Raw genomic sequence first — 13,051 nt, 5'->3', positions numbered from 1 at the left:
TTCGTGAATCACGGAGGAATCGTTCGCGGATTACCGGAGAAATCGTTCCTGGATTGTCAGATAATAGTCAGTAGATCGCCGAAGGAATCGTTCGCGGATTTCCAGAGAAATCGTTCCCAGTTTTCTCTAGAAATGGTTTGTGAATTACGGGAGGAATCTTTCGCGAATTACGGGAGGAATCGTTCGCGGATTACCGGAGGAATCGTTCCAGGATTGCCAGATAATAATCAGTAGATCACCGAAGGAATCGTTCGCGGATTTCCAGAGAAATCGTTCCCAGTTTTCTGTAGAAATCGTAAGCGAATTGCAGGAAAAATCGTTTGTGAATTACGGGAGGAATCGTTCGCGAATCACGGGAGGAATCGTTCGCGGATTACCGGAGAAATCGTTCCTGGATTGTCAGATAATAGTCAGTAGATCGCCGAAGGAATCGTTCGCGGATTTCCAGAGAAATCGTTCCCAGTTTTCTCTAGAAATGGTTTGTGAATTACGGGAGGAATCTTTCGCGAATTACGGGAGGAATCGTTCGCGGATTACCGGAGGAATCGTTTCAGGATTGCCAGATAATAATCAGTAGATCACCGAAGGAATCGTTCGCGGATTTCCAGAGAAATCATTCCCAGTTTTCTGTAGAAATCGTTAGCGAATTGCAGGAAAAATCGTTTGTGAATCACGGGAGGAATCGTTCGCGGATTACCGGAGAAATCGTTCCTGGATTGTCAGATAATAGTCAGTAGATCGCCGAAGGAATCGTTCGCGGATTTCCAGAGAAATCGTTCCCAGTTTTCTCTAGAAATCGTTTGTGAATTACGGGAGGAATCGTTTGCGAATTACGGGAGGAATCGTTCGTGAATTACGGGAGGAATCGTTCGCAGATAACCGGAGGAATCGTTCATGGATTGCCAGATAATAGTCAGTAGATCACCGAAGGAATCGTTCCTGGGTTGCCGAAATAATCGTCCCCGATCCAATAAAGGAATCGTTCGCGGATTTCCAGAAAAATCGTTCCCAGTTTTCTGTAGAAATAGTTTGTAAATTACGGGAGGAATCTTTCGCGAATTACGGGAGGAATCGTTCGCGGATTACCGGAGGAATCGTTCCAGGATTGCCAGATAATAATCAGTAGAACACCGAAGGAATCGTTCGCGGATTTCCAGAGAAATCGTTCCCAGTTTTTTGTAGAAATCGTTAGCGAATTGCAGGAAAAATTGTTTGTGAGTTACGTGAGGAATCGATCGCGAATTACGGGAGGAATCGTTCGCGGATTACCGGAGGAATCCTTCCTGGGTTGCCGAAATAATCGTCCCCGATCCAAAGAAGGAATCGTTCGCGGATTTCCAGAGAAATCGTTCCCAGTTTTCTCTAGAAATGGTTTGTGAATTACGGGAGGAATCTTTCGCGAATTACGGGAGGAATCGTTCGCGGATTACCGGAGGAATCGTTCCAGGATTGCAAGATAATAGTCAGTAGATCGCCGAAGAAATCGTTCCTTGGTTGCTGAAATAATCGTCCCCGATCCAAAGGAGGTACCGTTCGCAGATTGACGGAGAAATCGTTCGCGGATTACCTGAAGAATCATTTCCGAAAGCATCGTATGTGGATTGCCGTAGGAATCGTTCGCGGATTGCCGAAGAAATCGTTCACGGATTGTTCGTGAATTGCCGGAGGAATCGTTGGCGGAAAACAGAAGAAATCGTTCTCGGATTGCCAGATAATAGTCAGTAGATCACCGAAGGAATCGTTCCTGGGTTGCCGAAATAATCGTCCCCGATCCAATAAAGGAATCGTTCGCGGATTTCCAGAAAAATCGTTCCCAGTTTTCTGTAGAAATAGTTTGTGAATTACGGGAGGAATCTTTCGCGAATTACGGGAGGAATCGTTCGCGGATTACCGGAGGAATCGTTTCAGGATTGCCAGATAATAATCAGTAGATCACCGAAGGAATCGTTCGCGGATTTCCAGAGAAATCGTTCCCAGTTTTCAGTAGAAATCGTAAGCGAATTGCAGGAAAAATCGTTTGTGAATTACGGGAGGAATCGTTCCAGGATTGCCAGATAATAATCAGTAGATCACCGAAGGAATCGTTCGCGGATTTCCAGAGAAATCGTTCCCAGTTTTCTGTAGAAATCGTAAGCGAATTGCAGGAAAAATCGTTTGTGAATTACGGGAGGAATCGTTCGCGAATCACGGGAGGAATCGTTCGCGGATTACCGGAGAAATCGTTCCTGGATTGTCAGATAATAGTCAGTAGATCGCCGAAGGAATCGTTCGCGGATTTCCAGAGAAATCGTTCCCAGTTTTCTCTAGAAATGGTTTGTGAATTACGGGAGGAATCTTTCGCGAATTACGGGAGGAATCGTTCGCGGATTACCGGAGGAATCGTTCCAGGATTGCCAGATAATAGTCAGTAGATCGCCGAAGGAATCGTTCCTGGGTTGCCGAAATAATCGTCCCCGATCCAATAAAGGAATCGTTCGCGGATTTCCAGAAAAATCGTTCCCAGTTTTCTGTAGAAATAGTTTGTGAATTACGGGAGGAATCTTTCGCGAATTACGGGAGGAATCGTTCGCGGATTACCGGAGGAATCGTTTCAGGATTGCCAGATAATAATCAGTAGATCACCGAAGGAATCGTTCGCGGATTTCCAGAGAAATCGTTCCCAGTTTTCAGTAGAAATCGTAAGCGAATTGCAGGAAAAATCGTTTGTGAATTACGGGAGGAATCTTTCGCGAATTACGGGAGGAATCGTTCGCGGATTACCGGAGGAATCGTTCCAGGATTGCCAGATAATAATCAGTAGATCACCGAAGGAATCGTTCGCGGATTTCCAGAGAAATCGTTCCCAGTTTTCTGTAGAAATCGTAAGCGAATTGCAGGAAAAATCGTTTGTGAATTACGGGAGGAATCGTTCGCGAATCACGGGAGGAATCGTTCGCGGATTACCGGAGAAATCGTTCCTGGATTGTCAGATAATAGTCAGTAGATCGCCGAAGGAATCGTTCGCGGATTTCCAGAGAAATCGTTCCCAGTTTTCTCTAGAAATGGTTTGTGAATTACGGGAGGAATCTTTCGCGAATTACGGGAGGAATCGTTCGCGGATTACCGGAGGAATCGTTCCAGGATTGCCAGATAATAATCAGTAGATCACCGAAGGAATCGTTCGCGGATTTCCAGAGAAATCGTTCCCAGTTTTCAGTAGAAATCGTAAGCGAATTGCAGGAAAAATCGTTTGTGAATTACGGGAGGAATCTTTCGCGAATTACGGGAGGAATCGTTCGCGGATTACCGGAGGAATCGTTCCAGGATTGCCAGATAATAATCAGTAGATCACCGAAGGAATCGTTCGCGGATTTCCAGAGAAATCGTTCCCAGTTTTCTGTAGAAATCGTAAGCGAATTGCAGGAAAAATCGTTTGTGAATTACGGGAGGAATCGTTCGCGAATCACGGGAGGAATCGTTCGCGGATTACCGGAGAAATCGTTCCTGGATTGTCAGATAATAGTCAGTAGATCGCCGAAGGAATCGTTCGCGGATTTCCAGAGAAATCGTTCCCAGTTTTCTCTAGAAATCGTTTGTGAATTACGGGAGGAATCGTTTGCGAATTACGGGAGGAATCGTTCGTGAATTACGGGAGGAATCGTTCGCAGATAACCGGAGGAATCGTTCATGGATTGCCAGATAATAGTCAGTAGATCACCGAAGGAATCGTTCCTGGGTTGCCGAAATAATCGTCCCCGATCCAATAAAGGAATCGTTCGCGGATTTCCAGAAAAATCGTTCCCAGTTTTCTGTAGAAATAGTTTGTAAATTACGGGAGGAATCTTTCGCGAATTACGGGAGGAATCGTTCGCGGATTACCGGAGGAATCGTTCCAGGATTGCCAGATAATAATCAGTAGAACACCGAAGGAATCGTTCGCGGATTTCCAGAGAAATCGTTCCCAGTTTTTTGTAGAAATCGTTAGCGAATTGCAGGAAAAATTGTTTGTGAGTTACGTGAGGAATCGATCGCGAATTACGGGAGGAATCGTTCGCGGATTACCGGAGGAATCCTTCCTGGGTTGCCGAAATAATCGTCCCCGATCCAAAGAAGGAATCGTTCGCGGATTTCCAGAGAAATCGTTCCCAGTTTTCTCTAGAAATGGTTTGTGAATTACGGGAGGAATCTTTCGCGAATTACGGGAGGAATCGTTCGCGGATTACCGGAGGAATCGTTCCAGGATTGCAAGATAATAGTCAGTAGATCGCCGAAGAAATCGTTCCTTGGTTGCTGAAATAATCGTCCCCGATCCAAAGGAGGTACCGTTCGCAGATTGACGGAGAAATCGTTCGCGGATTACCTGAAGAATCATTTCCGAAAGCATCGTATGTGGATTGCCGTAGGAATCGTTCGCGGATTGCCCAAGAAATCGTTCACGGATTGTTCGTGAATTGCCGGAGGAATCGTTGGCGGAAAACAGAAGAAATCGTTCCCGGATTGCCGGGGAATCGTCAGTAGATTGCCGAAAGAATCGTTCCTGGGTTGCCGAAAGAATCGATCCCGATCAGCTGGAGGAATCGTTCGCGGATTACCGGAGGAATCGTTTGCGGATTACCGTAAGAATCTTTCCCGAATTTCAGAAAGGATTGTTCGTGAATTACTGGAGAAATCGTTCGCGGATTACCAAACGGAATCGTTCGCGGATTGCCGGACAATCGTTATTAGATTGCCAGAGGAATCGTTCCTGGGTTGCTGAAATAATCGTTCTCGATCCACCGGAGAAATCGTTCGTAAATTGCCGGAGGAATTGTTCGCGGATTACCGAAGGAATCATTCCCGGATTGCCGAGGAATTGTCAGTGCATCGCCGGAGGAATCGTTCGCGGATTGCCGGAGAAATTGTTTGCGGATTATCGGAAGAATCGTTCCCGAATTTCAGGAAGGATTGTTCGTGGAATCCAGAATTTAGGAAGGATCATTCGCTGATTATCGGAGGAATTGTTTCCGGATTGCCGAAAGAATCGTTCCCGATTCGCCGGAGGAATCGTTCGCGGATGGCCGGAGAAAACGTTCCCTTTTTGCTGAAGAAATTGTTAACGAATCACGCGCGGGTTACCGGAGGAATCATTCCCGGATTGAAGGAGAATCGGTAGTAGATTGCCGGATGAATCGTTCCTGAGTTGCCGAACAAATCGTTTCTGATCCAACGGAGGAATCGTTCGCGGATTGTCCAAAAAATCGTTTGCGAATTACCGTGAATTGCCGGAGAAGTCGTTTCCGGATTGCCGGGGAGTAGATCGCCGGAGAAATCGTTCCTGGGCTGCCGAAAGAATCGTTTCCGATTCACCGGAGGAATCGTTCGCGGATTGCTGGATAAATCGTTCTCGGTTTGATGGAGAAATCGTTAACGAATCATTCGTGGATTACCGGAGCAATCGTTCCCGGATTGCCTAATGAATCGTTCCTGTTTTACCGTAAGAATCGTTTGACAATTGCCGGATAAATCGTTCGAGCAGACCGGTCGTTAGGGGTGCACAACTAAGACCTGGGCGCTGGCACTGTGAATCTGCAACTGCACAAACAGCAAATGTGCTTTGGGATGTTTTAACCAACTATTATTGCACAGCTAAGTTGGGCGTTTGCAGTGTCAATCTGTAACTGCATAGCCAACAAAAATGAATGATGATGAGACTCATCTGGCAGTGTGAATCAATAACTGCTCTGGCGCAGTACGCTTTAAGGTGCAAATACAAACCATCCATCTTCACCTAACTAAAGTGTAAATGGACGGACAGTGTTGGCCCGGGTTTGAGGCTGATAAATTGCAAATTACAATTATTAATTCAAACCATCCGTGCACAAAGGAGACTCTTTCTGCCGTTTGCACTGCCCAATAATCAAAAATGCTTTGGGGTGCTTAATATGTAACTGCACAATAGATTGCCCCCAAAATTGCACAATGTTAGGAAAGTTGGGGGCTCAACCTTAAAAATTTGAGGCGAAGCATTCAAAAATTGTTTTATAACTCTGGGATATTACCTTTCGGGGTAGCCCTAACGCATTTTATTAAAGAAAGTCCATTTTTTATAGGTGACATAAAAAAATAGTATTTCCATAAAAATTTCAATAAATCCCATCAGTTTAATAATTTTTACAATTTATTTAGGGACTAAACTTTATGATAAAACTTAATACGGCATGTTTTACGTCTATATTTTTTGTACTGATATTCCTTGGAATATTTTTTTTTTATTTTTTGTCATTGCAACACGAGACAAAAAAGCTTTGAAGTGGTCATATAAACTCATTTGAGCGTTTGCCGTGTAAATCTGTAAAAAATATTTTGAGTTGCTTTTACAAACTGCCAGTGCACAACTGAGACCAATCTGGGCATTGATGATAAGCCTATCTGGGTCCAGACAAAGTGGATCAGCAAATGTACTAGCGAAACATGTTTTTTTAATTTTTTTTTAGAAAAAAAAAAGTTCAGAAAACAACACCTCCCCCCCCCCCTCCAGACCAATTTTCTTGTTACGCCACTGGCTCCGACACCTATTTCTATATCTACCTAAACAGTAATTTATTTTCATGAAGTAACCTCTTCAACGGATTAAATTTAAACTTTTTGTGCAAAAAAACGAAACAAACATAAATAATATGTAGGTACTTGCGTTGGTATCAATGTTTTGGTCTTAAGATCAATGAGATGCCTTACCTGTTGCTTTACTACCATATTACCACTTGCGGTTGAAGTTCATCGAAGTTATTGCTCCAGCCGTACTTCCTCCCGTGCTAAAGCTTCCCATCATATCTGCATTAACGGTTCCATTTTGAGTGCTTCTTAACATGGTCATCATCTTGATCGAGCGTGGCCGTATCAATGTTGTTGGATTTGATTCTGGATAGCTATTTTACTCTCGATGCCATCCCTCGCTTGTTACTCGGATTGCTATTGCTGCACGTACTGAAGTGTTGTCCCGCTTTCCTATCCTGATGCTGCTGTGTTTTGCTGTACGTGATGTTACCACTAGCATGGTCCTGGTGGTTAGTGACCGGGGTTGTAGTTAACACTTCCGTTAGACGGGTGGCCTTGATGACCCACAAACGGTTACGAGACGAGCCAGCCTGGGGCTGAAAGTCTCGGTAATAAAGACAAAAAAAAAACCGCAAACGATACATTTCTGCTTCAAAACTAAGATGTTGGTTGTCGCGACTACTCGTTTGATTATTGATGGGCTTCTTCTGGATTATCCTTGTTTGGTTTCCAGGAATCCCGGTTATACTAATAGCACCACTTTGTAGGAAGTTGTTTATTTTACGCACTGCATTCATCTGCATCGTGTTTAGCACTATTGCACTATTTTCTTCATAGAACGGTTCGGTTCGCCACTTCATCTCATAGCTCCTATTTCCATCCCATCAAAAACAAAGCAATGGAAAGGAATTTGGTTTGTTTATTATTTTGTGATTTTTTTCAGCAGTTAGCACGCATGTTGACAAAAAGAAACGACGAATTTGGTGCCGTATTTCTTTGTTTAGCGATGAGATGGATATATGTACAGTGAGATGGAGATCGGAACAGTTCCCCTATTACTTCTGCGCCATTGCACTAATTCATATGCCGCTAGGGCTTACTTTCCGCTCAGCCCAAATAGCTGCCGTCCACAGTACAATTGCACAAAGCTCCGTCGTAATTTCATCGACAGTTCAAGAAAACCGTGCCCGTGCCCGAAACCCGATTCGTACTCGTACGTTGCACTGTCGCGGCGCGGCGGAGGAAACTTAAGACAAAATCGACATCTTTTTATTTTTCAAATGGCCACCGGACCGCGGCGGGAGCGACAGCGAGATGCCCAAGAACGGTCGATTTTGCTACTGGGTCGCCGTCGATGACTGTGGTGCCGGACATGATACCTGTTGCTCACAAACACAATAACGAAGTGTATATTGCACACGTCAGATTTTTTGTTAGGCAAGTAATTCTATTGTAATAGTGTGGGTATAAAACAAGCATGGAGAGATCCGAGCATGTTTCGCCCGTTATTTATGTGTTGTTACATGCAGTGAGATGCAGTGTAGAGTGCGGAAGATCAATGTGGTAGTTGAAATCAAGTAAGAAACATATTATACAAGAGCCCGCAGATTTTGTTTATACAATTCTTGCATTATTCATATGCAGAAACTGTATAAAAACGAGCTATACAGTGGATGTCGTTAATTTTTGGTTTGGGTGTAGGTTCGAGAACCCACACGCCGCTGTCGTGTGCTCGAAACTGCTAATGAACAGTGGCCACACTTCCGGCTCACCACAAAACTTCGGAAGATGCTGAGACACCGCTTTTCGAGCGGCTAGCTGCCGTTTAGAAATACGGCCGATTTCGCACCCCGGCCCGTAATGGCCTTGATTGCTAAGCACACTGTTATGACGGCTCCGGTAGCTCTGCATCTGCTCCTTCGACTCTTTGCTAGTTCCGCTTCCTACATCCGATTCGTATCTCCTCTCAACGAGCATCGGCATTTTCTTCCCAGGCTTTGACGTGTCCCCAATTTTTCTGAAGCCTGCTCCCGCGCCCAGCGGGTCTGTTTCTTTCGGATACGCTCCCCGAAAGTCCGTGGTCGATGGCTGATCGACCGCCCTCTTCATGTGGCCATCCAACCACTTCTCCACTTTCCGCTTAGGCTGTTCTTCCTTCGACCCGCCAACAGCACAGTCTTGGTCCTTCAAAGCGTAGACCCGTTTGACGCTTTCCTCGAACTGGTTCCGGATTGCATCCCGCTTCTTGACGAACTCCTTTTCCGCGGCGAGTTGGGCATCTAGCATCTTCTGCTCATTCTCTAGTTGCCGCTCCTCCATCTCGCGTTGAACCTGGAACTCCAGTTTCTGCATCTCCCGCTCTTGCCTCAATTGCTCCTCCTTCCACGCCTTCTGCCTAGCGAGCAGCTTCTTCCGCGTCTCCATCTGCTTTGCAAAGGCTTTTTCCTTGGAAAGTTGCTCCTCTTCCAACTGCTTCTCAATTGGATCTGCGTCGGAACTAACTCCCTGATCGGACCCCCCATCGTCTTTTCGGCTGGTTTTCTTGACACTTCGCGTCTTGCTTCTCGTGTCCGGAACCTTCAGCAGCTGAACACTAGCGGAAACACACTTTTGACAGCGCCAATCGGTTTCTACAACCTCCTGATCTACGCCAGCGCATGAGAAATGTGCCCACTGCTTGCATTTTTCACATTGGACCCAATCCACATCCTCCGACATCGACTCCGACATTGAGCAGAACAAACATTGCTCATTTTTCGACGGTGAGGAAGCCATTCCGAAGTTATCCAATAGTTTAAAATTTTTGATTTTGTTCGGACGGTCGGATAGAAATGAAACCGTTTTTGGTAATCAACCCAAAGGATGATCAAACTGTAAAGTTTGAAACTTAGTTCTTTGTCTTACAAATCTTAACCGTTACTATAATATGCTTTACTTACAATTTTAAGTTTATTTTCCTAGGCTTCCTTTCTCACTTCACCTTCCTGTTTTGCTCTGTCAATTATTTTATTTCTTAATTTAACTAATTCAGTTTTAGCGTGTACTATATGATTACCTGTTTCCCTCTTTTCTTCAAGCAGTGTGTCGAATGTTCGTCCTTCTATTATGTGGATTGTTCAGAAATGATTGAGCACCACTGTACTGTCTTGCACCCGTATTGCTCAGCTGTTCATTGAAGCATAATTTTAATTCACATTTATTTCATGTTCCCGATCTACTTACGGTATGCGTGATGTGATCGTATGACCAGATTTATGCAATTTTCTATACGATAATTTCTTCAATCTATACTCTTCCTCAACTTTTCATTTATCCATAAATATTATTCACTTTCAACTTCTAACTTTTGTTTATGTTCCTGTTATATCTACTTTTACTTTTTGCTCACCTTTTTCTTCCTCCTCTGTCTGTCAACTGTCACCCAACACGGAAAAATTGAAGAACCTATTTTGTTAGCCAAACGTTGATCGTGACTTGGCTGCGTACATGCAGTGTCGCCAGAACACAAAGAATATCACTGAAATATTCGGATCACAGCAATTTTAAACTAAAAATAGGGACACGGCAGGTATTTTCGTCTGTTCGTCATAGTCTCGAAAACCAATAAAAGAGACGCTTTTTTGTAAAACTCATACGTACCAAATCGTAAGCTCAGGAGAAACGTTCTGCTATAGTGGAGTTCTAGCAAATGTACGTTGCTTTCGTTGGTTTTAGCCCCTACGACGATGGACGGAAATACTCCAACACGTTCAGTTGTTTCAAACATGCCGTCAAAACAGGAAAGATGCGCGCCGAGTTGTACAATTTTTTCAAGCGAACAAAGATCGTGGGAAAAGTACACGGAGGACAATTGGTCGGGGTTCAACCAAATCACACCAAGCGCCAACGAAAAATAACCCATTTTTCTGCTCAAACTTTCGTTTAGCAGATTTAGTTAGTCGCAAATTGTACCGGATATACCATAATCCAATAACTGAGGTAGGAAATCCTGCAAATGTACGCTTAAATTGAAGTGAAACTATTTCTGTTGTCCTTGTACGAACAAAATATCATAAGTCAGTCGACAAGCCGCTTGGTCCGGTTTGGCTGAACCCCGACCAATTTGAAGCGTGAAATTGTTTTGAAAACTGTTAAAGGATTTTAAGTAGACCAAACTCCATTGTACTCAAAGATGATTGGAAGGCCAAAGACACGAAGCAACTCATCAAAAGGATCAGAAACATTATCCTGAAATGGTCGCCGTCCAACGTACTTAGTAATAGGAAAATTCAAACAATTTTTAACTTTTGAGTTGCATTTCTTCTTAGTTCGTCCATGAAAGCAAATCGCACACTGAATTGCACTTAAATATTAAAGCCGATAGATCTTCAGAGAAAGCACTACGATGGAAAATTATATGACGCTGAGAGTAAAGGCACTGCAAGTCAAGGCAGTGGAAGTTAAGTTAAGTTAAGCGTACAACGGACGCCATCCAGCCCCCCACCTTGAGAGAAGTTAAGAATGCCATCCAACAGCTAAAGACCAATAAAGCAGCTGATAAGGATGGTATTGGAGCTGGGCTCATCAAGATGCGCCCGGATCAGCGCCTCCTAAAGGCCGTCATGATATATCATATTAACACTTAAATAACAATATAAACATGAAAATTTAAAATTGAAGTTGGAGGGCCAAGCCGGCCGAGCACTGTACACGTAGAAAAATAATAATTGTAGAACAGAAAATGATTAAATAAAGAAGAATTTTACTACTAATAGATGCGCCCGGAAATGCTGGCCTCTTGCCTGCACAAACTGATAGTCAGAATCTGGGAAACTGAACAGCCACTGGAGGAGTGGAAGGAAGGGGTAATATGCCCCAGAACTTACGAGCGATCACTATCCTTAATGCCGCCTACAAAGTGATATCCCAAATCATCTTCCGTCGTCTTTCACCAATAGCGAATGAGTTCGTGGGAAGGTGTCAAACCGGATTCGTTGACGGCCGCTCGACAGCGGACCAGATCTTGACTGTATGGCAACTCTTTCAAAAATTTGTGAATACCAGATCTCAACGCATCATTTCAAGGCGGTATACGACAGTATTGACCGCCTAGAGCTATGGGAAATTATGGACGAGAAAAGCTTCCCTGGGAAGCTTACCAGATTGATCAAAGCAACCAACCGTGGATGGTGTGCAAAACTGTGCGACTAAGACAAGGTGATGGACTTCGTGCCTGTTGTTCGACATTGCGCCAGAAGGTGTCATGCGGAGAGCCGGTTGTAACATCCGGGTACGATTTGCAACAGATTCAGTCAATTTATTTGATTCGCGGATGACATGGTAGTGGGTGAAACCGAGTGCGACAGGGTCCGCCTGGGAGGCACTGTTACGATAGATGGGGATACTTTCAAGGTGGTTATTGGATTCTTCTACCTTGAATCCTTGTTAACGGCTGATAAAAATGTTAGTCTTGAAATATGAAGGCGCATCATCTGTGGTAGTCGGACCTACTACGGGCTCCAGAACAAATTGCGGTCAAAAAAGATTCACTACCGTGCCAAATGTGTCATGTATAAATCGCTCGCAAGACCGGTAGTCCTCTACAAACATGAAACTTGGACAATGCTCGAGGAGGACTTGCAAGCCCTCGGAGTATTCAAGAGACAGGTGCTTAGTGTGTTGGATTGGAAATTGTCTCGACTTCCCTGGGCATAAAAGTATCATCGTGTTAGCCTCATGATATACGAATGCAAAAATGGTAACCTGGCTAAGAAACCTCGCAGTTAATAACTGTGGAAGTGCTTAATGAACACTATGCTGCGAGGCGGCTTTGTCCCAGTGTGGGGATGTAATGCCAATAAGAAGAAGAAGAAGAAGTGCTTAGTGTGTGACGGTATGTGTGGCGGCGAAAAATGAACCACGAACTCGCCCAGCTCTACGGTGAAACCAGTTTCCAGAAGATAGCTAATGCCGGAAGGGTACGATGGGCAGGGCATGTTGCAAGAATGCCAGGCATCAATCCTGTAAAAATGTTGTTCGCTTCCAATCCGGCAGGTACAAGACTTGAAACTGCATAAATACCGCGTCAGATGATTGCAGCAAAATAGATACACGTTACGCTCGTTTTTAGATTACTGGATTGTATGTTCAATGGATAACTTGATTGATAAAGCCCTTCCCGAAATATTTCAGGTAATAACTGTAGAGTAGATAAGCGACATATAGAATAAAATTGTTGAACTAAATTTAATTGTGTTTAAAATTATTTAACAACGGGAGAAAATCATAATTTGGCTCCTTCAAGACAGCAGCATGATCAGTCGTGCTTTCCACTTGCGCAATGCGCATATTTTCCAAGTGTTTTTGCTCGTTCGTTCGTTTCTCGATATCGCCTTATTTTCTCCCGGACCCGTCATGGGACACTCGGTGGCCGACTCGGTCGCGGTAAAGGTGCCGAAGCCCAATGCACTAACCCCTCCAACCAACTATTGAAGAAGCGCAAGAAGCAGCAGTCGCAGCTGTCACAACCTCAACCAATGCGCGGAGGGAAGTGCCCGCC

Source organism: Armigeres subalbatus, chromosome 3 (assembly GCF_024139115.2).
Source record: "Armigeres subalbatus isolate Guangzhou_Male chromosome 3, GZ_Asu_2, whole genome shotgun sequence".
Lineage (NCBI taxonomy): Eukaryota > Metazoa > Arthropoda > Insecta > Diptera > Culicidae > Armigeres > Armigeres subalbatus.
The sequence above is the reverse complement of the archived record's forward strand: the minus strand, read 5'-3'. Positions refer to the sequence as shown.